The sequence below is a fragment of the Prionailurus viverrinus genome, chromosome C1, assembly GCF_022837055.1.
Source record: "Prionailurus viverrinus isolate Anna chromosome C1, UM_Priviv_1.0, whole genome shotgun sequence".
NCBI classification, from domain to species: Eukaryota; Metazoa; Chordata; class Mammalia; order Carnivora; family Felidae; genus Prionailurus; species Prionailurus viverrinus.
Window position 1 is genome coordinate 156001663 of NC_062568.1, and position 26956 is coordinate 156028618.

At 36.8% G+C, this 26956-nt stretch overlaps 1 non-coding gene across 1 annotated transcript; it reads left to right on the top strand.

The window, feature by feature from the left end:
* The first annotated feature begins 10758 nt into the window (after window positions 1–10758).
* LOC125174175 (U6 spliceosomal RNA) lies at window positions 10759–10865 on the top strand. The gene has a single exon (XR_007155304.1). It is a non-coding gene; the product is annotated as a U6 spliceosomal RNA (small nuclear RNA).
* The last annotated feature ends 16091 nt before the right edge of the window (window positions 10866–26956 follow it).

The following is a 26956-nucleotide window of genomic DNA, read 5'->3' on the forward strand; positions in this document are numbered from 1 at the left end:
AAAATATTGGTATAAGACACGTATTTTAATTTCTTGTTAAAAATTGCTTAATATTCTTGACAGCTAGAGAAAAATGTATTTTCTTCCATTTTTCTTGAAGCACAATGACCTTTAGGTCTATTTTTCATTTTCCCACTTTTAAGACATAGTACAGAGAAATAGTTCTCTACTGTGACAAAATAACAGTGCAAGCACAATGATAAATGGCAACTGGCATTTGGTCTAGATTTGGAAGGCCAATTATGCGGGTTTGTGTCTGGCAAATAGGAGAGAACCTACCCTATGTAAAGGGGGACGTACTACCAAGAGCTAGGCATTCTTACCTATAGAAGTTCAGATCCAGAACATGCTGTCAGATTATGGTTAGGATCCAGATGTTTTCTATCAAACTTCCTGAGTCTTAACTATTGGTTCAAAAAACATAAAAATAATGGACAAAGTAGATATACCAGTTCTGTAAATCAGATTTGGATTATGAACCATCAGCTAAATAGTTTTGCTCTTCAGAAAACCTCAGAAATTTTCCAAAATCCTACATCTTTGGAAAGCAGTACAAGGGCATTAGGTGTTCAGATATGGGGCAGAGAAAATAAAACTGGTAGACCAGAGTTGGAAAAGAGGAAAAACAGAGTTCACACATTTTATGTTCTGATGTCATAAAGATGTAACAGATGCTTTAATTATATTTTGCAAGGACTCTATGTATAGACTTCAGACTGATTTTAATCACTTTTCAAGTAATGGTAGTAATTAATGCACTTCAATGAAAACAGGGCTGGCCAAAGTGGTCAGCACCAATAAATATTAACGAGGGTCAGTAAATGTTTTGCAGACAAAGGGCTAAGTCTTAAATTTTGAACTACAAAAGTCTGCAAGGCTGTATATGAAATAGGAGCAGGAATGTTTGGGAGAAAGAAAAGGAAACTACAAGCTGGATAAATAAAAACTTAAACAGTATAGCAGCATGGTTTAAAAAAATAGGCTTTGGAATCAGGCAGATCTGGTTTAAAAGCTAGGTCTTGGCACCTATAGTTCTATGAAATGTAATAATTACCTTACTTCTTCAAGTATCAATTTTCTCATGTACAAAATCTCACTAATGATAATCCCTATCTTAAGCATTTCTGTAATGCTTAAATTAGTGTTTAGGCAATATATGTAAAGCACTTAGCAAATTACCCAACACAGACTGAGAACTGCTATACCCGATATTTACATTCTCCGAGGATATGCACATCTTCTTGTATATTTTTATGTATACTATTCAAGAAAGCCATCACATGGAATGAAATTCCACCAGTTTTTACCAGTTTGCATTATTTTTCCTTGAAGATTCTAAGTATTTATAGCATATTCATTTTGTAGCATTTAGTTTAATAGGAGCATATTGATTTAATATATGTTTTCCCTGGTTTCACCAGCCTTTTTTTTTCTTAAGAAGAAAAAATATGTGCCCTAAAAAACAGGGTAAGTTTTATTGTTCTTTAGCTACAATCTCATTTTTACATGGTCTCAACAAACCAAGTGTGCTTTTCTTTCAAGCAAAAGATGAGAGTCTGAATGACAGCATTTGATAAGTATCATGTGAAATGCCTAGAAATCAATTAACCATGTTTCTCTCATTGAGCAATGCAGACAAGACAGAACATGCCTGTCATCACAGGCCTCCTCTTGGGGTTCTTTTAAGTGTAGAGGAAAAGAGTACCACGTTAGTAATCATTTTTTGCAATCTCAGAAATCGCCTTTTAGTGGAACACTGTGTTCCCTCGAAAACCCTTTACAAAGTTTTTCCCAGCATTGTCCAGGCAAGACAAACTTTGTGTTATTCACAGTTATATTCCATAATATATGGAAAGTGCTCACCAACCATTCGTGTGAATGAACTAAACTCTTTCTATGTTGATAATTCTCCTGGCAGACAAAAGAAAAGTTAAAATGTCCAAAATAGCACTTAAAGTTTGCACCATTATTTTGAATGATTGATGACTCTACTCATGTCAGTTTTGAGTGACATAAGCAGTCATTTTTTATGTTTTCTTCTCCTCTCAACAACAAGCACATATTATATGTTTAATAAATATCTACTAAACTAAAGTAATATTTTCCATTTCCTTTTAACAATGACTAGGGGCACCTGGGTGGCTCAGTCAGTTAAGCATCCGACTTGGGCTCAGGTCATCGTCTCACAGTCTGTGAGTTCCAGCCCTGCATCAGGCTCTGGGATGACAGCTCAGAGCCTGGAGCCTGCTTCATATTCTCTCTCTCTCTCTCTCTCTCTCTCTCTCTCTCTCAAAAAAAAAGAATAAACATAGGGACGCCTGGGTGGCTCAGTCTGTTGACAGCTCAGAGCCTGGAGCCTGCTTCAGGTTCTGCGTCTCCCTCTCTCTCTGCCCCTCCCCCACTCATGCTCTGTCTCTCTCTGTCTCAGAAATAATAAACATTAAAAAAATTTTTTTAAAGAATAAACATTAAAAAAAATTAAAAACAATGACTAGCAGTGCAAATTTTATACTAATGTAATCCAAGCTGTACACAGCTTGTTCTTGAAAATAAAATGACAATGCAATGAATTCATGAGATTGGAAATCTATAAACCACAAAATCAGACATAATTCTATTAAAAGAAGTAGAGTACAAGTTTTGAGTTGAGAAACAATAAAACCTTCTTATTCTAGACTAATATTAATGTTTCCTTAACTATGAGGATGTTGAAGAAATAAAGTAATGAGCCCATCTGGTTTAAAGTTCAAAATGATTGTGTTAAATAAGAACACCAGGATATTCTATGACTGCAAACCTCATTTGGTTACCTGTTATAGCAACCTATTTTGAGCAATTTGAACAAGGCAATTGAGGTTTCATAGGAGAAAATGACAGCAATTCCAGTTACATAAAAGTAAGTAATTCAATAAAATAGAATTTCTTCCCTAGAATTTATTAGCATAGCAAATAGATGAAATCAGTCTATACACTGTTCCCATTAGTAACCTCCCTGATAATAAAACAGATGGCATCATTCTGAATAATGTAAAAGGCAAGTCTCCTTAAAAAGACAGATGTAACTGCAAAATATTAAGGTACAACTAAACAAAACCTGAGCCCTGAAATTTTAGGAAAACTTTTTTCTGATTTATTGAGTGCATTCCACCAATTCTTACATGTATGTCTGAAATACTGCATATATGTTTCAACTCGTACTAGGTAGGAATCTGGTTTTTGCCATTTACACTTTCTACTCCACTTCTCTGTGAGGAATGCGTAACTGTTTTTCCCTTAAATGTGTATATCTACATTTATGTTTAATTTTGTCTAACATATTTTGCTTTGAATTTGTAGTGGGATGAGCAAACTTGAGAAAATGCATTAGAAAGTGTATTTATTTCCTAGACCATGTGAATTCCAAAGAGGAAAATATTTCTTTATTTCTTCTAATGTAAACTAACAATAAAAAGTAAGGAAAGGAAGACATTTGTGCGATTAAATAACATGACAACAGAGAAAAAGTTCATTGGAAAATTCTAAAATTCTCCTCTTTGAATGAATGCCTCTTCCTTCTTTGTCTCTATGAGAGAGCAATCATGAGAGAACATTTCACATACACCAAATTTTGTAAATACAGCCTAAATCTTAAACTTCTTGATCCTCTGTTTCTGTTTCTTATTTAATTCATTTCTCTTATCTTTCTTATTTCCTTTCATCAATTTTCTTTAGCTTTTCAAGTCCTTCCTTAAATAATTCGAGCTATTTTCAAATTGAGCTGTAAATGAACTTCTATGCACTTTTCTTAGCAACTTGGATGAATAGAACTTTCATTGTCACTCAATTCTAAATAGATTGTAATTTTCATTTTGATTTCCCCTTAATTTCTTATGCAGTCTTACTTTTTTGGTTTATAAATCTATAGAGTTTTTCTAAATAGTTTTTTATTCTTGATTCCTAATTTAATGTACTGTGTTCAGAAGACACGTTCCAACCTTACTGGAACTTCTTTTGACAACTAATACCTGACCAATGTTTATTACTGTTTCATGTATCCTTAAAGAGAATGTGTATTTTCTATTTTGGGGTGTAGATCAAGCTATTTATTCAAAATCATTACTTTCTTATCTACTTGATCTATCAATTCCTTATAAGGTTTATTAAAAACCTCCCAGTGTATTTGTGAATTTGTCAGATTTACTGTATAATTGTGTCAGCTTTATATTTTGAGACAATGTTATGTACACAGAAGTTCATAATTTTTATATCTTCTTGCTAAATTCTTCCCTTTTTATTCTGTGATAACCTTTATTTCTACTAATGTTTTTGTCTTGGTTTCTACTTTGTACTATTTTGTTTTGCTAACTTTCTTTTAATTATAGTTTTCTTAATATGTATTTTAATAACCCTTTTATTTTTTTCATCTTTCTGTGTGGCTTAATTCCAGATTTGACTCTTGGATACATCATATAGCTAGATTTTGTAATGTTTACCCAATCTAATTATCTCTCCTTTAATAGTGAAGATTAATCAACACACATTTATTGAATCTTCATATGTACTATCACACTAGTCATAGTTTTATCATTTTCTTTTTTGTCTTCACTTTTTCTCCTTTGCCACATTCTACTGAATTGATAGTTTTGTATAATAATAATAACAGCTAAAATTGATGAGCATTTAGTATAGACTAGTTACAGTAAGGGTTTTGCATGTATGAATTCATTTAACCTTCACAATAACTCAGTAAGGGAGGAACTGTTAATATCTCCACCTTACATTTGAGGAACTTAAGGCACAGACAGGCTAAGTAACATGTTCCACATCATACGGCCAGTAAGAGGTGAAGTTGGATTTGAACTTGGCAGCCAAGTTCCAAAGTTGCTCTCTGAAACACCATGTGTATTCTTCTTATAGTACCTTTTACAATGATTTTTAAATGATTTTTTGGTTTCAGAAAAAATGTACACTTACATCTACAATAATATCCAAACTGTGAATGTTTTAGAGTCTAAAATCAACAGTGGAAAATAAGCAAATGTTTTCTGAAAACCTGCTATAATGTTACTCTTCTATTGATTGCCTGAAACTGGGAGAAATAGGGGAGAAAACTCAATACATAGCCTTATGATTGTTTTAAGTTACATTTTCAAAGTCCAAACCATTTACACATTAAATCCAAAGGAAATTTACTTTCAAAGGAAAATTATAATTTATAAATCAAAGGAAAATTATTTGGAGCAAATGATGATCTTGAACTTCATAGCCTAGGCTTTAAGAAGGTCCGGCAGCTTCTGCTTCATGCTCTTTGGTCCCGGAGGTGGCATGTAAGAAGGTTAAGTAACTAGAGAAAGTGGCCCTGAGGATGAGATGCAATTTGGAGCAAAAGTCGCATGAAGAAGCATCAAGTGCCAGAGATATGAGTGAAGAAGCCGTCCTCAATATTCCAGCCCCCAGCCGTTCCAAGCATCCCAGCTGGAGCCCCAGACGTTGTGGAGATTAAACAAACCACCCCCATGTGCCTTGCCCAAACTCTTGACAGAATTATAAGAAACATTTAAGTTATTGTTGCTTTAAACCACCTTTTCCACCTTTCTCATTTCCACATCAAGTCCCACACTTTGCATATGATCGCTGAAGCCAATGTCACATGCCTGTGGCAGCAGCAAGGATGTCCACTAATCTGCATCCTGACTCTTCATTAGAGGTGGGACACAACAACAAAATTTCTCCAGTACATGAAAAGATAGTAGCACCCATGAATAAGACACATGAGTACTACACATACCTTATAGCCATGATATGAAAAATATGAGCAGTTAACCATGGATCATGCATAAATTAGATGCAACTTGACAGCAGAGACTTTATCTGCCAAACTCACCTAGAAAAGAGTCTAGCAAATGCATAGTAGACACTATTTGTTAAAAATTACAGAATTATGGAAATATACATTTAGCATATCTCTCATTCCAATAGATATTAATATGTCTTTCTTGTTGACAAGAAGTTTCCTATACATTTTTTTCTTTTTGATGACTGTCACAGGGTGGGGATGGGATAAGTAGTAACAGCTTCTGGGACTCTTTGATTAAATTGTTTAAGGGAAAATGGACATAGAATAATTAATAAAACCCAGTTGAGTTATTGAATTTCAAAGACAAAGAAATAATACTTTACTTACCCAAAGGAGAAAACACATTTGATGGGTAATTTTATGTGTCAACTTAACTAGGCCATGGAGTGTCCAGACATTTGGTCATACCTGATTCTGGATTGTCTGTGAGGTGTTTCTGGATGAGATTAACATTTGAATCAGTAGACTGAGTAAACAAACTGTTCTCTTTAATATAGATGGAACTTATCCAATCAATTGAAGACCCGAATAGAACAAAATGACTGAGTGAGAGGGAACTTTTCCTTCCTGTTGAGCTGGGACATCAGCTTTGTCCTGCCCTCGGTAAATTTATAACCCATCACCTCAAAATCTACCAATTTTTAAATATACACAGTAACTCTTAACCCAATTCTAATCAAGCCCCTACACTGAAAGTCCAGGCTTAACCTGTACTTCAAAACTCTCATAAATATCCCAACTTTGTCTTCCCTCTAAGATGTGAAGACATTGTCAACACAGTACTCTCCCTAACCATGGTAAGAATAAATTCAGTGTTTCCTTCTCAATGAGTTGTTTAGGTGACATTTTGAGCAAGCCAGTATTTAACAAAAATAATGACTAAATAAGAAAAACAACATAAACCATCTAGGTAAGAAAGTAATTACAAACAACAAAATTCAATGATACCTCAGAAGGTCAGGATGGGAATGAGGAAGAATGAAGTACATAAGAGCTAGAGGTAAGTAAGACTACCAAGGACAAGATTCCCTAACAAAGGTCTGAGGTAGGTTTAACTTCTTTAAAAATAGAGTTTTAAAGGTAGCTGTTGTATTCCTTCTTGGGAGGCTGAGGGAACAAAGATCTATATAACACCTTTTCCTTCTGTCTCAAGCAGTATTTATCAGAAATGTGAGTCATGGACTGCCTACCTCAGAATCATCTGGAATGCTTGATAGAAATGCATTCTCCTAGATCTTATCATGTTCTGAAAGAAGGCCTTGAAACTGGCAGGTTTAATAAGCACTGCACTTTGGTAAACTCTCACACCGAATTAGAAAGTCACTGAACTAAAGGGTACAATTATCACATTAAAATCACCCTTTCCAACATTACCATTTATTATGGGAGGTATGACTCTTTAATTAAAACTGCTGAGGGGGACCTGGGTAGCTCATTCAGTTGAGCATCCTACTCTTGACTTCAGCTCAGGTCATGATCCCAGGGTGGTGGGATCAAGCCCCACATTGGACTCCGCACTGAGCGTGGAGCCTGCTTAGATTCTCTCTCTCTCTCTCTCTCTCTCTCTCTCTCTCTCCCTCTGTGCACTCTCCCACCCTCACACTCTTTCTTTAAAATAATAAAAAATAAAAAATAATTTTAAAAAAATAACTAAAAAAAACCAGCTGAGAACTTCTGGACAGAATAAGTAGTAGTAAGGTAACGTTCAACAAATCACATGGCTAAACTTTCTCTCCCTTAACCAAGCTCCCTTCTCCCTTCCATGTACCACACCCCTGACTAAGTGTTGACTTATTGGGAAAAAAGTCATTTACTAGTAACAGTACAGCAACTTGACTTCTTTGGAGTAATATCATGATTCCATTCCTTTTATTGTTCAACTATTTGTTTAAAGTTTGTTTGCTGGATAGTAATCTCTATAAGAACAGAGAAAATTTGCCTGATACCCAGACATTTTTAAAACAAAACTTATTCATGATACTTGTTAAAGAATAGTAAGGCAGATTTATTCAAGAGAACTATCATGATAGTGCTGGAGAGCACAGCAATAGAGTTTTACAGTAGGACAGAGTGATTGGACTCAACTCTAAATATAACAAGGAAAATGGAAATTTATAGCAAAGGAGTGGAGTGAGAGATGGAGGGGAGTCAATAAAATGGAAAATTACTAAGAGGAAATAGCAGGCATAAGGGCGATTCTGGCTAAACTGTCCTACTGGCATTCTTGCTGAATGTAGATCATGGTAATCAGACATCACCTGAGGGATGATGCAAGATGAAGGACCCTGTCTAGTATACCCCCAGAATACCCCAACGAGAATGGGGGATTCTGGTTAAACTGATACAGCAGTGTTCTTGCTAAAACTGGACGATGCAGAGATTAACACAAAAATCAAAAAGTCAAAGCCTAGTTGAAAAAATCTCAAAAGAACCTAACAAGAATTTGATCAAGGGAAAAATCTTTGAACAAAAAAGAGAGGGGGAAGAATTTTTGTCACTATGTCTCCAGATCCTAGCAGAGTGCTTTGCACATGGTAGATCTTCAATAAATATTTGTTAAACTAATTAGCATAATAATGAAAATGTTGGTCAAATGCATTGATTTCCATTTTAGTGGAATCAATGGTTAGTCTTTCAAACAGTAATTTGTCAACAAGTTATATTATTACGTAGGATCACTCCTCATTTGTGACAATAAAACAGTAAAAAAGATCAAATCTGAGAAGAATCAGTGCAATGAAAAGATTAATAGTTTTTGAATCTTATAAGAACTTTTTAAAATCCAAGATAATACATTTATTCTCTGTGTGACGTAGACAAGTTATTAAACTTTTCTGAGATTCCAGTTATCTGTGGAAATTGGTGGTTGTATTAACTAGGTCACTTACCTATGAGGTAGAAGTGTTGACAAATGATAATTTATGGGCCAAATCTGGGTTTTACAGTCCAATCTTGTTCAGTCTGGGAACAAAGAATGGTTTTCACATTGAATAGAAAAAGGAGAAGGAGGATAGACTCTATGTGGCCCACAAAGCCCAAAATATTTACTATCTGGGCCTTTAGAGAAACAATTTGCTAATCCCTGTATGATAATTAAATTTATGTGTCAACTTGAATGGGCCAAGGAATGCCCAGATTAAACTTTATTATGGAGTGTGTCTGTGAGGGTGATTCTGGATAGCTTAGCATTTGAATCAGTGGACTTGATAAAGTAGATTACCTCCCCCAATGTGTGTGGGCTTCATCTGATCTATTGACAGCCTTCAAAAAGAACAAAATAGAACAAAAAGGCAAAGGAATGAGAAATTTGTTCTTTTGTGTTTCCTACCTGGCAGCCTGCTGAGTTGAGACATCAGTCTTCTGCCCTTGGAATGAAATTTACACAGTGGGCTCCCTGGTTCTCAGGTCTTCAGATGTAGACTAGAATCACACCACCAGCTTTCCTGGGTCTCCAGCTGGCAAGTAGCAGATCTTGGGACTTCTCAACCTCCAAAATTGTGTGAGCTAATTCCTCATAATAAATCTCTTACTATATTCTATGTATCCAATTGGTTTTTTATGTGAAGAACCTTGGTAATACACCCTAATAATGGTAAAATGCTAGAGAGTTGATACAGATAGTTGAGGTAGGATAATAAAGGGGCTGAGTCAAAGCAAATTGGTTTTGTTAACAATTTTATTAATTAGTATAGAGAAAAAAAAAGCATTCAATAGGTCAATAATTATCAAATGCCAGAAGGTGTATTGATTTTCTCCAGTGACAAAATTTCATCTGGAAAGGGAGCTGCTGGATTTACTACCAGATTAAGTTTACAGTAATCCACTTTCATTCTCCAAGATCTGCCTGTCTTCCAAACAGACCAAACAGTGAATTGAATCGAGCCGTGGTTGAAATGATTATTTCTGCATCTTCCAAGTCCTTGCAGGCTCTAATTTCTGCAATCAAGTAAACGCTGTCATAGAACACTTTAGTGAATATAAACTCTTCCTGGTTTGCCTGGGACTTTCCTAGTTTGGGCATTCTAGGATTCCTCTCAGTCCTGAACAAATCAGGAGTTTAATAGAGTGTTTTGGTTGCTTCTGAGTGACCTAGACAACTAGGGGAAAGAAAATTGTAAACTCAGAGTTTTAAGTTCCCCAGTCAAAGCCTTGTTCAGGACCCAAAATTCTATAACTGCCCTGAAAGGAACCTCTGCCTTACATAGGGATTGGATTATAAGTGTCTATTGCTGACAGTTTAAGTACTATTTCGCCACTGCATGTCATGAAAAACAAGTGCTCTTTTTTACCAATGGAAACAAGGTTATTACTGCCTTTAAATCTAATCACACCCAAGAACCAATTCCAAAAAACATCCAGAGCCAATTCATGACACCAATCCTTAAGGTTCTCTTCTTCTGGAACCACATCCAACGTCAACTTCTATAATAGGGTTCAATCAGAGAAAAAGAACTGCCGTGACGGATACAGAAAAAGGAATTTATTAAGAGATTAGACCTTGCAGTATTCTGGGAGTTGGTGGTGCTGAGAGCTGTATTTGAAAACAGGAAACAAAATTTTACTACTTTAAGAGTAAATTCAGGGACACCTGGGTGGCTCAGTCGGTTAAGTGGCCGGCTCTTGGTTTCAGCTCATGTCATGATCTCACAGTTCATGAGTTCAAGCCCTGCATCAGGCTCTGTGCTGACAATGCAGAGTCTGGTTGGGATTCTCTCTTCTCCCTCTCTTTAAGCCCTCACCCCCACCCCATTTGCTCTCTCTTAAAATAAATAAACTGTTTTTAAAATATAGTTTAAAAAAAAGAGTAAATTCAGCCATTCCAGGTTAAATTCAACCAATTTGGAATTTGTCATCTCTGCTTTTCTCAGAGAAATAGCATATAAGTTCCCAAAGAAGGGTCATCATAAGAAGCAGGAGTAGGAATGCTTACTTCGGCAGCACGTATACTAAAACTGGAACCATACAGAGAAGACTCGCCTGGCCCCTGCCCAAAGATGACACACAAATGCATGAGGCCTTCCATATTTTTATCCTGTTATATGCCCTGTGTCTGTTTTCCAATAAAAATAAATAAATAAAAAAGAAAGAAAAGAAACTGAAGGAAAAATAAAAAGAAGCAAGGGTGGGAAGTAGGAGCTCAGAGGTGACGGGAAGGTAGCTGATTCTCCCCTATAGATCCTGGGTCCTACACTCTGCTGCCATCTAGTGAGATTCCAGTCCCAGTCAATGCTCGGATGTGTCTTCAGTCCACACTGGCATTTGCTGAGGCAGCCAACTTCCCACCTGGTCTTTGATTTTATGGTCCACACTTCTTTCCTCTGTAGTGTCCCTCATCAAGGATATGAGACTTTCTCAGATCTATCAACTCTCAATCTCTCTCTCTCTCTCTCTCTCTCTCTCTCTCTCTCTCTCTCTCTCCCTCTCACAGCTAACAGCTGTCCTCCTTAAGAATATGGAGAAAAATTAGCACACTATGCCACCCCAGTACCACTAGAGTTCCGTTAAACCCTCTGCCCCTAACTCTATTTTATGGCATTCCTGACATGGTGACATGGGGACTCCATGATACTGAGAAGTGGCCTTCTTGTGTGACTCCAGGCAGGAAGTGAGAGAGAAAACAGACACTCATACTTCCTGAGGAGTCCATCCTCCCTCCTCCTCAGAGACCTTCACACCCGTTCAGCATTACCATTATCTCCTCAACTCGTCTCCTTTTTCTAGCCCACAGAAGGTTCACCATTCCTGTTTTGACTGGGTTTATTTTCGTTTGTGCGGGATTTATGTTTTACAACTTTAATAAAATATTTTAAATATTTCATACACATTGAAAACCCTACAGTACGTTACAAATGTGTGTAAGGCAAGGCATTCTCTACATGCCCGGTGATGATGCTGATGTTCTACTAGTGCCCTGCCAACAGACTGCTGCCATACATTTGAACATTCGGCACGTCAATCGAGAAACAGATTGTACCAAATCCAGGGCTTTCAAAGCAAAGTAAAATAGAGCAGTTGAGAAATGAGAGTATTACAGATAAAACAAGAATTTAAATTTATGGTTCAAAATGAGAAACTTATACTTTCTATTCTAAGCTTCTCAACACTAGTTGAGAAATAAAAAAAAAAAAACTAATAAAACCTGACTCTTGGTTGCAGCCCATTTAATTTTTAACTGCAAAATCCAGCCTGTATATTATGAAAACAATTCTTCTCCTTCAATAGCTATTGGCAAGAAGATGAAGATTTTCTGCACAGGCCCCTCACAATGATTAATAGACACCATTTCCTTCTGGACCAAGTTACCAGACCTTTGGTCACAAACATAGCTTCATAAATCTTGAAGATAAGCAATAGCCTAAGTGAAAGTGCCTACAAACAAGATTTTAATATATATGAGGATGAACCCACAAAGAAGCACACAAAAGCCAGTGTACCCTCTTTCCCCCACTCACCCCATTCTCTGAAAAATTCAAACTGTGCAGTGTGAAAATGTAAGAAGAACATGAATTTACTCAACTTGGCTTGTCTGGCTGGTTAGCATAAATACACATAAGATGTGGTTTTTACATGAAGCAGGTTTTAGTTGCTGGAAAGAAAATGTGGAATTTTTCTAAAGAAACAAAGAATAAATTCTTTTGCTGGAGTGTTACAAAAGATTCTAAGAACCTCTGAACCACACTAGCATATTATCATCCCTATTTGTCTAGTGACCATTCCAACACTACGGTCTCCCCTGCCATGCCCAACCTCAATGTGGCTTCTATTAGGTCCTCCCTCAGTGCAGGGCCTGAAAAGATCACCTATGTTGGTACCCAAGCCCCTAGAAAGTGCTGTAAGAGCTTTATTTCTATTTCTGATAACATTTGAGTGACAAGCAAACTTTTAAAAGGAGGAAGGAAGTTAAAATGAAAACCATTCACTCGTAAAGAAGTTATTTGTAAACACTGTCAATAAGAATTATTGTAGCAATGACCAAATCCCCGCCTACTGAGCCTGGTGCCCTGACATATCCATTACCTGTTCAAGCTTCACAGTAGTGTACTTGCTTCTTCCTGGTGCATGCATTCAGTGGGTTGGGTAGCTTTTTTTCTAGAAATGTATGAAAGGTACACAGTCAAAAAATTACAATTAGGGTCAACTTCAGCATTATCCAACTTTTCCTCCTTCCTCTTTCTATAACCTATTCTTCTTTCTCACCTTCCTCAAACTTATCAGTATGTCTATGGCTTCCCCAGAAAAGTAATACACAGTATGTGGAACCATGTTTTCCAGAAGTGTCTAGTTTCAAAATCCAATGTTAATGTGAATTCTGAACCTTCGTCCAATGACTCTTCATCTCCAGATGCTATCTGTAGGCTGAAGAAGTTAATTTTTAAAAAAATGAATCACTCCAGAGTTGTTCAGTAATTGTTCTAACAATGCCTAGACACCATATTTCTGTTTCTCTGATTGTTTTAACTGTAACAATTTTCCTTTTTAGCAATTTTATAATCAGTATTACACCCAGCTGTCAACTATTTCAGGGCCTTTAAAACAAAAATGTTCTGCCTTATCTGGGTCTGATTTTATCTTGTAAGTTTTTGTCAGAACTTTCTTGGTAAAGTAGTCACTGGATTCAACATGGAAATCTAAAACAAGACACAGCTCAACCAGATCTGAAAATTCTACCCTGTAGGTTGTTCAGGATTTGTTCATTGTATTTCTGTGCTAATTCACTTACCTACCTAGAGGTTGGAGAATATATCTAGAGTAGGGAAACCAGAACTTTGAAATTCATTTGGGATCTGGGTTTCCTACTGTTGCTGCTTTTACTTCTGGTTTGACTTGTTTATTTTTCATGACTGTTTTAGATTGTTTGAGCCACTATAACAAAATATCAGAGACTGGGTGAATTATATGCAACAAACATTTATTTCTTATAGTTCTGGAAGCCTCAAAGTCCAAGATCAAGATGCCACCACACTTGGGTTCTGGTGAGAGCCCTCTTCTGGGTTGTAGACTGCCAACTGCTCACTATGTTCTCACATGGTGAATGACTGCACTAGATCTCTGGAGTTTCTTTCATAAGAGTAATAATCCTATTTGAGTGCCCCCCTTCATGACCTCATCATCTCCCAAAGGCCCCAGCTTCTAATGCCATTAATTCAGGGTTTAAGATTTCAACATATAAATATTGAGAGGCCATAAACATTCAGACCATAGCAAGGACTCCAGCCAATTTATTCTCTACATCATTTTCACTGTTCCAGTCTACCTCTGCTTCTAGAAGTTCAACATTACCACAGAAATTTTTTCCCTTGCCAAGGAAAGATTGGGTTTAATGCTGCATACTTTATTTCTAAGTATAATTTCTTCATAGATCTTGGTTTCCAGATGAGCACATTTCACCTGAAGGTATCTCAGGGCATTGGTCTTCTCACTGCTTAGGTAGAGTTTCAATGTCGCTTAAAGGAATGAAAAGATGATTTTAAATCGTTCTCAAAAAAAATCCCAAAACGTGAAGATCCTGCATCACCAGGATTTTCATCTAATTTACATTAGATTTTCTTTATTATCTTGCACTTTTAGCAGCTTCTAAGAAATCCAAAGGAACATCATTAGTTGTCAGAATGCTTTTAGCCCTCATGACTCTTCCAACAGGGCAGCACCGTGGCTGTACTCACTCTTTGGGCATGGCCCCCAGTGACATGCTCGTGTGCAAGGGAGAGATTTTAAACACCTATTTGTCACATTAACCTAGCTTATAGTCTCCCAAAATATAATTTATATATCCATGAGAGGTGCTTTTTTTTCACTTAAAAGCAATAATATTCATATGCATTTATTCATGTGTACCTGTGTTCTGTTTTCAAGGGGCAATGGGGTTCTCAAAGGCCTCAAATCTAGTAGTACATGGGGAAGAATCCTGCACTTAAAAGGAGTGATTTGGGTGGAAAGGGGGACATATGCAGTCATGCTTTACAGTATCATCCCACCATACGACCTACAGTCCGGTGTCCTTTGTCCACAAGGCAGTCCATGTTCCGACCCCTGCCAAGGATTCCATCCTTATATCCTGTCACTCCTAACCCTTCCCTTCACACATGTACAAACCTGTGCCCCTACAGTACATCATCTACAGATCATTATACTCTAAGACCAGGATGTATTCTTGTTTTCTCTTCTCCACTAGAATCTGTAAGAGGAAGGTTGATAAAGTAAGTACCCCCTCTATCTAATAGTACATATAATAAGTACTCAGTAAATATAAATGAATTAATAAAAAAAAATGAACCTTACTATCTCATACAGGATTACTATCTCATACAGGATTTATATTAATTATTGTTTTAAAATTTTTTAATGTTTATTTATTTTTTGAGAGAGAGAGACAGACAGAGTGCGAGCAGGGGAGGGGCAGAGAGAGAGGGAGACACAGAATCCAAAGCAGGCCCCAGCCTCTGAGCTGTCAGCACAGAGCCCGATGCAGGGCTTGAACCCACGAATCGTGAGATCATGAGACCACAATCGGAGCTGAAGTTGGATGCTCAACCAACTGAGCCACCCAGGCACCCCAGGATTTATTTTAATTATTGATTACTTACCTTACCTTGTCATTTGACAAATAGATGTCTGCTCACTTCCACCATGGCCACTGTCCAGCCTCCACTTCTATTATCACCACTTAATTGTGGGGTCTTTGGGGACAAGAAAACATGTCATTAGCTAGTGTCCTCTGAAGCACATATCACACTGCCTGGCACAAAATTAGTATTTTAACTGCACTCACAGTATTATCTCAAGCTTGCTTTTACACTTTGTATGTCACTAAATGGACACCACTTGTATCTTCCATAACAGGCTTTAAAATGCATTTTACAGTCTTCTCACTTTATCTCCTAAGATATATTGCAAATGGAAGTCACTGTGAGTGATTCAACACTTATCATCAAGATATTATGAAGATTTCAAAATGCTTTAAAATTGATTCAGCAGTTAAATATTTCTCCATTGCTCCTTGGAGAGGCTCTAAAAGTCTTCCTCTTTTCCTTCTCCCTGTGACTTTATTTTCTTTTGATTTCTAAACATGTTTTCAGGACATTAAAACAAACCACTGAGAAAAATCTATGAGGCAGTTTAAATGAATTGGAATTTGTAAGAACTTTCCTTTTAAATCTGGGACCTCTAGGGACTAGTAAAGGCAACATTTTGCTCTTGGAATTAAATTCACTCTGTCTTTTTCTTTAGAAGCAATAGAGATTCCAGTATCATGGTTCATTATTTCAGCTTCCATAAGAGTTTAAATACATCTGAAAAGGTGGCTAGCTTTGTGAGGAAAGAGATATGAAGAACTAGGAAATCCATGACATAAAGTTGGAATTGAAGATACAAATTAAAGATAGAAATCTGATAGATAACACCCTTTTGGAAAACTACTAGAATTTAGTCAGTGATGGGGTTCAGTGTTATATTAAAAACATAATTCTTGGGGTAACTGGGTGGCCCAGTTGGTTGAGCATCCAACTCTTGGTTTTGGCTCAGGCTATGACCTCACAATTCATGAGGTCAAGCCCTGAGTTGGGCTTTGTGCTGATAGCGTGGAGTCTGCTTGGGATTCTCTCTCTCTCCCTCTCTCTCTGCCCCTCTCCCACTCACTGTCTCTCTCTCTCTCAAAATAAATAAATAAACTTTTTAAAAATGAAGACATAATGCTTGCACAAAGGTCAAAAACTACTGTTCTTTGTTTTTTGTCCTCTCCTCCAATCTTGTCAATTTCCTCACATGGCATTTGGGTTCATTACCAAAATATACCATGACATGGATAGGCTTCCAGAACCTTCTAACTACCAGCAGTGGCAATGAGATATTCGACTTGAAAGTACCCCCAAGAAATCAAATAACTTTAATTTGTTACTAAGGACTTCAGATTCTTAATATATAATAGCACTTCAATACTCTATGCAAGAGCTATATCAGAAATTTAGTGTAGATATTTTGTTTTTTGAAGTAAAAAAAAGTTAAATAAGAAGATGTGAGGAACAAAATCAACTTTAATTTATCATGTTGTAGGGTTGGGGGATGAGTGAATAGGTGATGGGAATTAAGGAATGCGCTTGCTGTGACAAGCACTGGGTGTTGTACGGAAGTGTTGAATCACTATGCTGTAAGTTGAAACTAACAAAACACTGTACACAAACTACCTGAAATTAAAATAAAAGCTTAAACAAAATAAGTTTATAAACACTTAGAAAAAAACTTACTGTGTCCTAAAGAAAAAATTACCACTGTATAATAAAAGTTACACCTCCCTCTTCTTTTATAACCAAGTCACATCTCACTAATAGGAATTTGATATTCAAACAATGTGAAAAATCAGATTGTCAAATTTTGTTGAAGAAGTAAGCACTGAAAACGTAGCTGAGGGGCACCTGGGTGGCTGAGTTGGTTGAGTGCCTGACTTTGGCTCAGGTCATGGTCTCTCGGTTTGTGAGTTCGAGCCCCACTTCAGGCTCTGTGCTGACAACTCCAAGCCCAGAGCCTGCTTTGGATTCTGTGTCTCCCTCTCTTGTTGCCCCTCTCCCACTCACGCTCTCTCTCTCAAAATAATATTTATTTTTTAATTTTTTTATTTATTATATAATAATAATTTTATTTATTATTTATAATATATATTTATATAATATTTATATAGTTATATAATATATATATATAATAAAAATTTATTAATTTTTATTTTTTTTAAAAAAAGAAAGAAAATGTAGCTGAGCCTTTTGGATTCAACTAAAGTGAAAAGTTCTACTGCTTTATTTTATTTATCAAAAAATCATATATTAGACCGTATTTGGGAATTACCTCTCAAGTTAAGCAAACATAAAATTTGTAACACAAACACAGAAGAACTTTTATGAAAGGATTCCAGCAGAAGCAGGAAGACATTGGTACCATTACTTAACTAAAAGAAAAAGGAAGTTGCAAGGTTTCAAGCCAAATGTTTGTGGCACCCAATGTTTGAAGCTAGAGTAAACTTCTTTGTCCACCAGAGTTAACCATTTACCTCACTCCCAAAGACTCAAGTGAATCACAGCAACACAGACATCCAAGCAATATCCTTCTGGGAGATAAAAGGAATAAAAGAAAGCAAATACTAAACTTATATCATTATTTCCAAAGGAAAAATGTGTAAAGAAGTTGCTCCAACTGGTTTTCTGGTTTGTTGTTGTTGGTTTGGTTTTTGGGAGTGGAAAATGCAACCTCATCTTTGGGACCCAGGTTCCTTCAAGCACAGAGTAATGTGTGTTGTGTTCCAAATTTGCAAAGTCCTGGTGGAAATATTAAGAATCTTAGGGAATATTCACTGCTTTGTATCCCCTTTGATTTTTGTTCATCAGAAAAAAATAATAAAGTTTATCATTCCATAAAACTAACTTATTAGAGATAATAGTCACAAGAGATTATAAAATTAACTTTCTCTGAAGTAGATCATTAATTTTTACATCAATCAATTAAAACGTGGTGCTGAAATACACACGACATTCGGGAGGACTTGGATCAAGCCTGAAACAGCACTTTAAGACCCAAGAACTGAGAAGTCTGAGAACTCAAAATGAGTGACAGTGAGCATCAAAGGACACATTTATGCACCTCTTGAATCTCTGATAGTCTAGTCATCTATGTTCCCTTTAATGACACTTGTCACTAAAGTTTCTGTACATAAGAACCTGAAAGATATAATTGTGTGCTTTTTATAAATATTCAATTAATGTGTATTTCATAATTTTGAAATTTTTGTGACCAAATAAGGACACTTATCTTGCAACAATTGTTTGGTCTACCCTTTTCTTTCTTTAAGAATACAATACCAGCTTGCTTTAAAAAAGAAAAAAAAAAAAAAAGCACCGTCATGGAATGAAAACACCAAAAAAGAAACACTTTTGGAGGTTGGTATAACAGAATAGAAATTCTCAATATTAGAGATTAGAAATTCTCTCAATTTATCATTTTTCTCCTCTTATTCACGGGAAAAGATCCTCAATCCCAAGAATCAGTTTTAGTTTATCAAGTAGATAAACAAAAGAATCCATAATTCATAATGTAAGAATGATAATAAATTAGAATGCCATCATGTATATTCCCTGTGGCATTTTTTTATCTAGCAGCTGTCTCCTCTGTCTCTGCTAATTCTCAAAAACAAAACTAAACCTAGATAGTCCTCTTATAAATTGTGATATATTTCTGGGAACATTAGAAAATCCTCAGCTACACTGCAATTGTGTCACACTATATATAGTAAGAAAATTATTACATTTTTGTTAACTTCCTGGTAACTGTTGGAATTAAGTCAGGCTTTTATGAAAAAGCACCAAAAAAACTTTTCTAATTATGGATTTGTCAATTGAGTAACTGATCATAAATTCTATTTTTTCCAGGATCCTATTAATTTTTTCTAAATATTAACCGTGTTGTTGGATAACAATAGAGGCATCTTGTAGTGGTTAGGAAAATGCCTGATACAAAATAGACAGTTAATAAATATTTTTTTAATAAATGACAGAAAGGTTACTCCTAATTTTATTATCTGCCTTCATGTCAACCAAAGTTGTATTTTCTTTGGTTACTGTAATACACAAATATAAAACGTTCCATCTGATATGAACCGTTAACCCTACCTTAAAATAATCTGAATCTTTAACTTTAGCCAGTGCAATTTATCCAGATCCACTGTTTTCTTAGTGGACACAGACCATGCAGGGGAAAAAAAACAAAACAAAACTGGAGGAATATAACAGTCAGCCCCCTCCCCCTGCAGAGCATACAAAATAGGAAGGACAACATGTACATTAATAACTATAAGACTAGGGAAAATATAAGCATCAGAAGACAAGGGAATGTACAATTTAGCAGGGACCTCAGAAAAGGTGTCATGGAAAAGGTGACATTTGAAATAAATTATGAAAAAAGGTCACAAGTCTTTGGCATATGACATTATGCCTTGGGATATCTCAAGCAAAGAAAGCACAATGTACTTTTTCAGGTCTATTCAAGGAACTATGACTAACCCACTTGTACTGGAACAAATGGTCAATGTAGGAATAAAGAACAAGAGGAGCCTGAAAGTTGATGTTCAGCTTGGGGCTGGGGAGTCTATACTTACTGTAGTAGGTAATGGTTTAGGGTTTGTATCGGACAGAGTCTAAAGCAAATAGCACATTCCAGTGGTATCAATGGGTACAGTGGGATGAAGACAATATTTACAAAAGGTGTGGGCTGAGTAAGGGATACCAACATGGGATGGGAACAACATCCTGCCACAACAGCACGGTCAGCAGCACTAGTCCCAAAGGGGGAAGTGGAAGGAAATATTACTAGAACCTGCAGAGAGAAACTATAACCATAAGAAAATGCCTCCTGACATGAAGCAAGGCCTTCTGTGGAGGTGGGCAAGCAACCTATAGCTGAGCAAGGAGAAAACCAGGGGAATAAACACCCCAACTTCCTGTTTGCTCCTTCCAATCTGCTCCTAGTGCCCCCTACTGGCCAAACTCAAATGGAAGCCAGAGGCAAGAAATCTCACGGATGCAGTCTAAATAGGTCCTCCTCCCAGGGCAGAGAAGGGAATGGATCTGGAAGGGCAGAAGGGAAATATCCAGCACAAAGTTTCTGAGCATAACTCTTCTTAGAAAAATTAATCCAACAGTACTGGTATTAACCCAATAGAATCAATGGATGTGCAGATTAAGAAACTAAGAATATAATAGAGAAGACTAGTAAAGACAGTCAAAAATTGGGCCATGGCAGTGGAAAAAGAAGTGAAAAATTGTCTCTGAGAAATATTACGGTGATAGGTTTGGGGGCTTCTAAAGGATTAAATGTATGGGGAAAGGAAAATTAGAGGGTCAAAATTTTCAATCTCAGTTCTTGGAAGAACAGGCCATTGTTAGAAACATAAAAATTAAGTGCTGGATTTTAGAGTAAAATAGATAGAGTTACTAAGTCCTTCTCATGGGAATGGGGTAAACGGGAGAATGTGTGCTAAGAGTAGTATCTTAGAAATCAGGCACAACCCAGGGTCATGTCAAAAAGCACAAGAGAAAGAATCCAAATCAATTTTGGGCCTAATATCATATACCCGTCATTAAAAAGCTGCTTTAAAAACTAACACTGCTGGGGGCGCCTGGGTGGCTCAGTCGGTTAAGTGTCCGACTTCAGCCAGGTCACGATCTCGCGGTCCGTGAGTTCGAGCCCCGCATCAGGCTCTGGGCTGATGGCTCAGAGCCTGGAGCCTGTTTCCGATTCTGTGTCTCCCTCTCTCTCTGCCCCTCCCCCGTTCATACTCTGTCTCAAAAATAAATAAATGTTAAAAAAAAAAAATTAAAAAAAAAAAAAAAACTAATACTGCTGGAGTGCCTGGGTGGCTCAGTCAGTTAAGTGACCAACTCTTGATTTTGGTTCAGGTCAAGATCTCACAGTTCGTGGGACTGGGCCCCGTGTGGGGCTCTGCACTGGCAGGATGGAGCCTGCTTGGGATTCTCTCTCTCCCTCTCTCTCTGTGCTCTCATGATTGTGCTCTCTCTCAAAATAAATAAACTTAAAAATAAAAATGAATACTGCTGATTCCTCTCCCAAAAAATATTCCAAAAACCATGTAAATGGGAGGACAAGTGGGAAGTACTAACATAGAATGAAAGGCAAACAACTGTACTGATTGTGGTTATAAAACAGATGGCACAGTCAAAACTCTTGAAAGGCTGCATAAAGTAAAATCAGTAATTTGGCAATAAAACAAATAAAAATCCAAGAAAATACCAACCAAAGCAAAGAGTAGAAGGACGAGAAGAAACATGACTGTCAGCAATTAAAACAGTGTGGTAGTGTCACAGGACTAAGCAAATAGATGAAGAGAAAAGAATGATGCATCTAGAAAAGGTATGTGTGCATATAAGAATCGGAACATGATTAAAAGCTATTTAAATTAGGGAAAGGGAATATGGATTACTTGATAAATTGTTTGGAAACAGCCAATCTTTAAGAAAAGATGCACATGAGATTTGGTATCATTTAGGAATGACGTCATGTGCAAGTAGCCAAAATCCCGACTAACAGTTGCTTAAATAAATTAGGCAGGGGGTGGTTACATGGTTGGCCAACAAGAACTCTGGGGATAGGCATTTCAGAACTGACAATGACTTAACAATATCACCAAGAACCAGGTTGTTTCTCTTGCCCACTCCACCATCACTACTCTGCTGGCTTTTGTTTTCATCCATGTTGGCTGAACCTCATGACCTCAGGCCTGTGTCCCAGGCAAGCAGAAAGGGGAAAGGCAAAGAGCAAAATGGCCATACCAGTCGCACATGCACCCAAATCTTACTGTTGGTGACATCTGTAACTGGAAGATTTTATGATTGGTTTCTTTGCTTAATCTGAATCTTTCCAAATGATCATGCATTGAATTTTGCCAGAAATTCATGAACCTGTTACCATTTTGCAGAAAGATTAATTAATCAAGGAAATCATAAACTTCTTGCTAATTCAGCAAGCTTCCACTGCTCTGTGATTCTCAGTATTTTGATTCATCTTAAATTTTATTTTTAGCATAGACCATTTACTAGATTTCTTCTTCTGGAAAATGAGCTGCAGTGAAAATTTACTTTTATGTACCAAACCCTTGGGAGCACAAAAATTATAGGTTGTCTTAGAAATAATGCTGAGTCTCTAAGAACTTTATTTAATGTATTTAGATAAGCTGTGTATTTCCAAGTATCTAATTGCAACTTTTAAAAATCATTCCCAGCATGATCTTCCCAGAAGGGGAAGATCTGGGAATGAGAAGAGAAAAATCAACCTACAATGAACTTTTCAACACTTCTCTCCATTTTCCTATTTTGTTTAAATATTCTGTTCTGCCATAGAATATTTCATATGCCATAGGATATTTCATATGCCATAGAATATAGAAATATAAATTTATTTTTACCACACGGATGAATATAATTTTTAAGAACCCAATAATATCATATAGTACCAAAAAGATTGCTAGAATTTGGAAAGAACAGAAATGTCTGTGCTTGAATTAGAAATAAACTCTCACTGTCCCCTAAACTAAAATGGTTCTTGTGATTAACTTACATGATATACTGAGGATTTAAATCAGGTTAATTATCTCATATGTGTAGGTTAATCATACTAACATTGGTGGCAGGAAAGCAGTTAAAGTCCAAAAGAAGAAAATGGTATTTAATTTGGGGTGACAGATTTTTCTTTCTTCCTGATCTTCAAATAACTCAAGAAAATCATTTTCCACATACCATTTCTTTTCCATATGCAGTCCTTTAATAACCACTTTGGTCTTCCAGTTAGGAATTTCTAGAAGTGGTGGAGAGAATGGACATCTGACCAGGCTGCTTTTCAACCCTAGCATGCCACTCAGTCATTTCTTGTAAACAGAAAGAAGTTGGGAACTGGCATGTTATGTTCTCTTTTTTAAAAACATTTTATTTGACATTTGTTTTTATGTTTGGGAGAGAGAGCATGAATGGGTCAGGGGACAGAGAGGGAGACAGTATCTGAAGCAGGCTCTGTGCTGAGAGTCGAGAGCCAGTTGTGGGGCTCAAATTCACAAACCATGAGATCATGACCTGAGCTGAAGTCAGAGGCTTAACCGATTGAGCCACCCAGGTGCCCCATGGTGTTTTATGTTCTCTTTAACCTCTTCTCCATCAGTGGGATTCTGTCTGATTCATGGAAAAGGGTCGATTGCTACATTAACCAAAGCTATTTCTGATATCACTGTAATGTTAGTGTGAATCCTAGCTCTCCATGATCTTTAACAAGTCAGTTAATAACTTTGGCTCTCAGTTTCCTCACCAGTAAAATAGGTGCCACTGGGAAGATTAAGAAAGATCATGTTTCAACAGTGCCTTGCACATAATAACCATTTAATATGTTTTAGCTGTAATATATATTATTTTATGTTATATTGCATTATATTATTAAAATCCTATCCATTTTCAATACTCTTACATTCATGTCCAGCTTTCTCAATGAAACCATCACCCCTATAAGGTAGTCTAAACAATCTGCCCTTACTGATTTTTGTAAGACATAGTATTCCCTATTTGAGAATTTAATTACATCCTGTCTTATAAGTCACTCCCCAATTTTCTCATGTTGTCCCAGAAGGAGACCTTGATCCTATAGGGTCTGATGTCTTGTCCTAATCCTGACCAAAGTAGGAGAAACACACACTGTCGTCCAATATCTTTCTGGAATAATTCTGTGCCCTATACTTCATGCAAATGGATGAGCTCCATTCAATTTGCTTCTCCATTAAACAGATTTTCCATCTTATTCAGATTTCCTTGCATGTAAGATCGGGTGTCCAGAGCCTGGCATCTTTTCTTAAACCCATTCTCCTTTGTTTGTATCTCTTACTATCTCCTGCCAATCTTCTCCCCCAAAAAGGAGTGAGGCTATTTATTTCTGCTTCCTGCTTCCATCTTCCAGTCATAGGTAAGGATTATGTTAAAAATATCGATCACATAAGGTCAGTATAATTATGCTCGCAATGCCTATTCAAGCTTTCTTTGGTTTCTAAATTCTCTTTGTCATCTCTCCCATCCTCCCTGTGAGTTCATCAACATGACTTTGAGTATGGCTTATTTAACTTGTCCACACTCCCACGTGAGGCCAGACCTGCAGCTTGACAGATTCTGTGACAAAATGATTGAGATTGTCCAGACCCTTAAGGAGAAGTAAACAAGCTTATACTTTGTCATAATGAGAAGCCCTTGAGGGTTTTAAAAAGGGAAGTAACAGGATAAAATATGTCTTTTAGGAAGATCTGTCCGAGCACAGTGTGAAGACATCTGGATGATATCTTTTTATTATAAACATCAAGCCAGTTATGAAAGGAAGGAAAAACCTGGAGGACAAGAAGTTCCAAAGAGGATGAAAGGAAAAGGTCTGGTGTTAGAAAGTGGTGTGCAGGTGGAGAGAAAAGGAAGGAAATGTTACAGATGTTGAATCAACAGAATTTGATGACTATTTGAATATGTCATGGGGTAAGAGAAATGAGAAAAATGAAATAACTTGCTTAAGGTTGAATATCACATGCATGTTTCTTGCCTCATCAACTACGACAGGAATGATCTCAAATGTTTTCATACACACTTCAGTGCCCAGTAAACATGTGTTCAGTTAACCAACAAAGAACCAATCAATCTGCCTATGTTATCTGCAGCAAGCCTTGTCTATGAGGAATTGTCTTATCGAAATCCGGAATGTAAGCTGCAAAGCAATTGTAGCCAGTTTTTCCAAGTTTGCACTGGAAAACAGTGCTGACAAAAAATTGCAGAGATGCCTGGAAACTAGAATATCAATTCACTCATTGTTTTAGAGGTAATATGCTGACCCAAGCCTTCTCAATGTGATTAATAATCATTAGAATAAATTTGGATAGGTGCTAATTAAGTTTATCTCATTTAAACTAAACTTAGGTTATCTAATTTAAGATACACCAATGGTCCTCAAACTGCAATGAGCATCAAAACCATCTGGAAGGCTTTGCTTTCCTTTTAATTAAAAAATCAGTTTCTGATTAAGTTGCTTTAGAATAGTATCCAAGAAATCACTTTGAGAACCACTGCCTTAGTACAGTGTTTCCAAAACTTCGATTATGAAAAACACCTACAGTACTTATTAAAAATAAAGTGCCCCAGTATCTCCTCGGATCACCTCTGAATCAGAGAGTTCAGGCAAGGTGTTCAAGTATCTGATTTTTTGTTAAATGCCTCATATGATTTTTAGAATCAGCCAAGTTTCTGAAACACTGCCTTAATGCAGCCCTGAGGTAGATTCTATTATTATTCATATTGTACAAAACAAAAAGCAGAGGATTAGCAAGCTATAATACCAATAAACGGCAAAGTTCTTAACCCTTCCAATAGAGAGCTTAAACCACTGTTCATGATCAAATACAAAAAGTTTCTTACAGGGAAGTACTATGAACACTTTGATAAAAGGAATTTTATCTTATTTATCTCGGTATCTCTAAAACCTGGCAAGGTGGATGGATACTGAATGGTTGGTTAGAGCCAAGCCCTATAAAATAACGCTATGCTGATACAAAATTTAAAACACAGAGCAGGGGCGCCTGGGTGGTTCAGTCGATTAAGCATCTGACCCTTGGCTTCACCTCAGGTCATGATCTCACAGTTCATGAGTTCAAGCCCCATACTGGGCTCCTCGCTGACAGCACAGAGCTTGCTTGGGATTCTTTCTCTCCCACTCTCTCTCTGCCCCTCCCCCACTCACTCTCTCTGTCTCTCTCTCTCTCTCAAAATAAATAAACTTAAAAAACAACAGAGCAGCTAACAACAAACAGACAAAGAAAAAAAAAACTCAGCTCAAACAACGAGTGAAATTCAGGAAGGCAGAATCAAGTCTTCATTTGAATGAATTGACTGAAAACTTAAAATTCTCAACTCAGTAACTCTTAGTAAGCAGAGAAAAGAACCATATATTGACTTTGATGCCATAATAAATGTATTTTATTAAGCATTTTATAAATGGCTTGATATTTACAATAAAAAGATATTTATTACCCAGATGTTAAAAGCCTTAAAAGTGACTTATAGGGGTGCCTGGGTGGCTCAATCAGTTAAGCAGCCAACTTTTGATTTTGGCTCAGGTCCTGATCTCACAGTCATGAGTTCAAACCTTGCATCAGGTTCCACACTGGACAAGGAGCATGTTTAAGATTCTCTCCCTCCCTCACCCTGTGGCCCTCCCTCCCTTTAAAAAAAAGCAGGGGTTGTGCGCCTGGGTGACTCAGTAAGTTGAGCATCTGATTCTTGATTTCCGCTGAGGTCATGATCTCATGATCGTGAGATCAAGCCCCAAGTCGGGCTCTGCTGAGCATGGAAACTGCTTGGGATTCTCTCTCTTCTTCTCTCTCTCTGCCCCTCCCCTGTATGCTATCTCTCTCTCTCTCAAACTAAATAAATAAGCATTTTTTTAAAAACACCTTACACATTTTTTACTAGATATTTCAGGATTTTCAGAAAATGAAATAAATATCACTGTTTGCCACAGTGGTTTACATGCACCAACTATCCAAAAAAATTTTTCCTCTGAAATGTT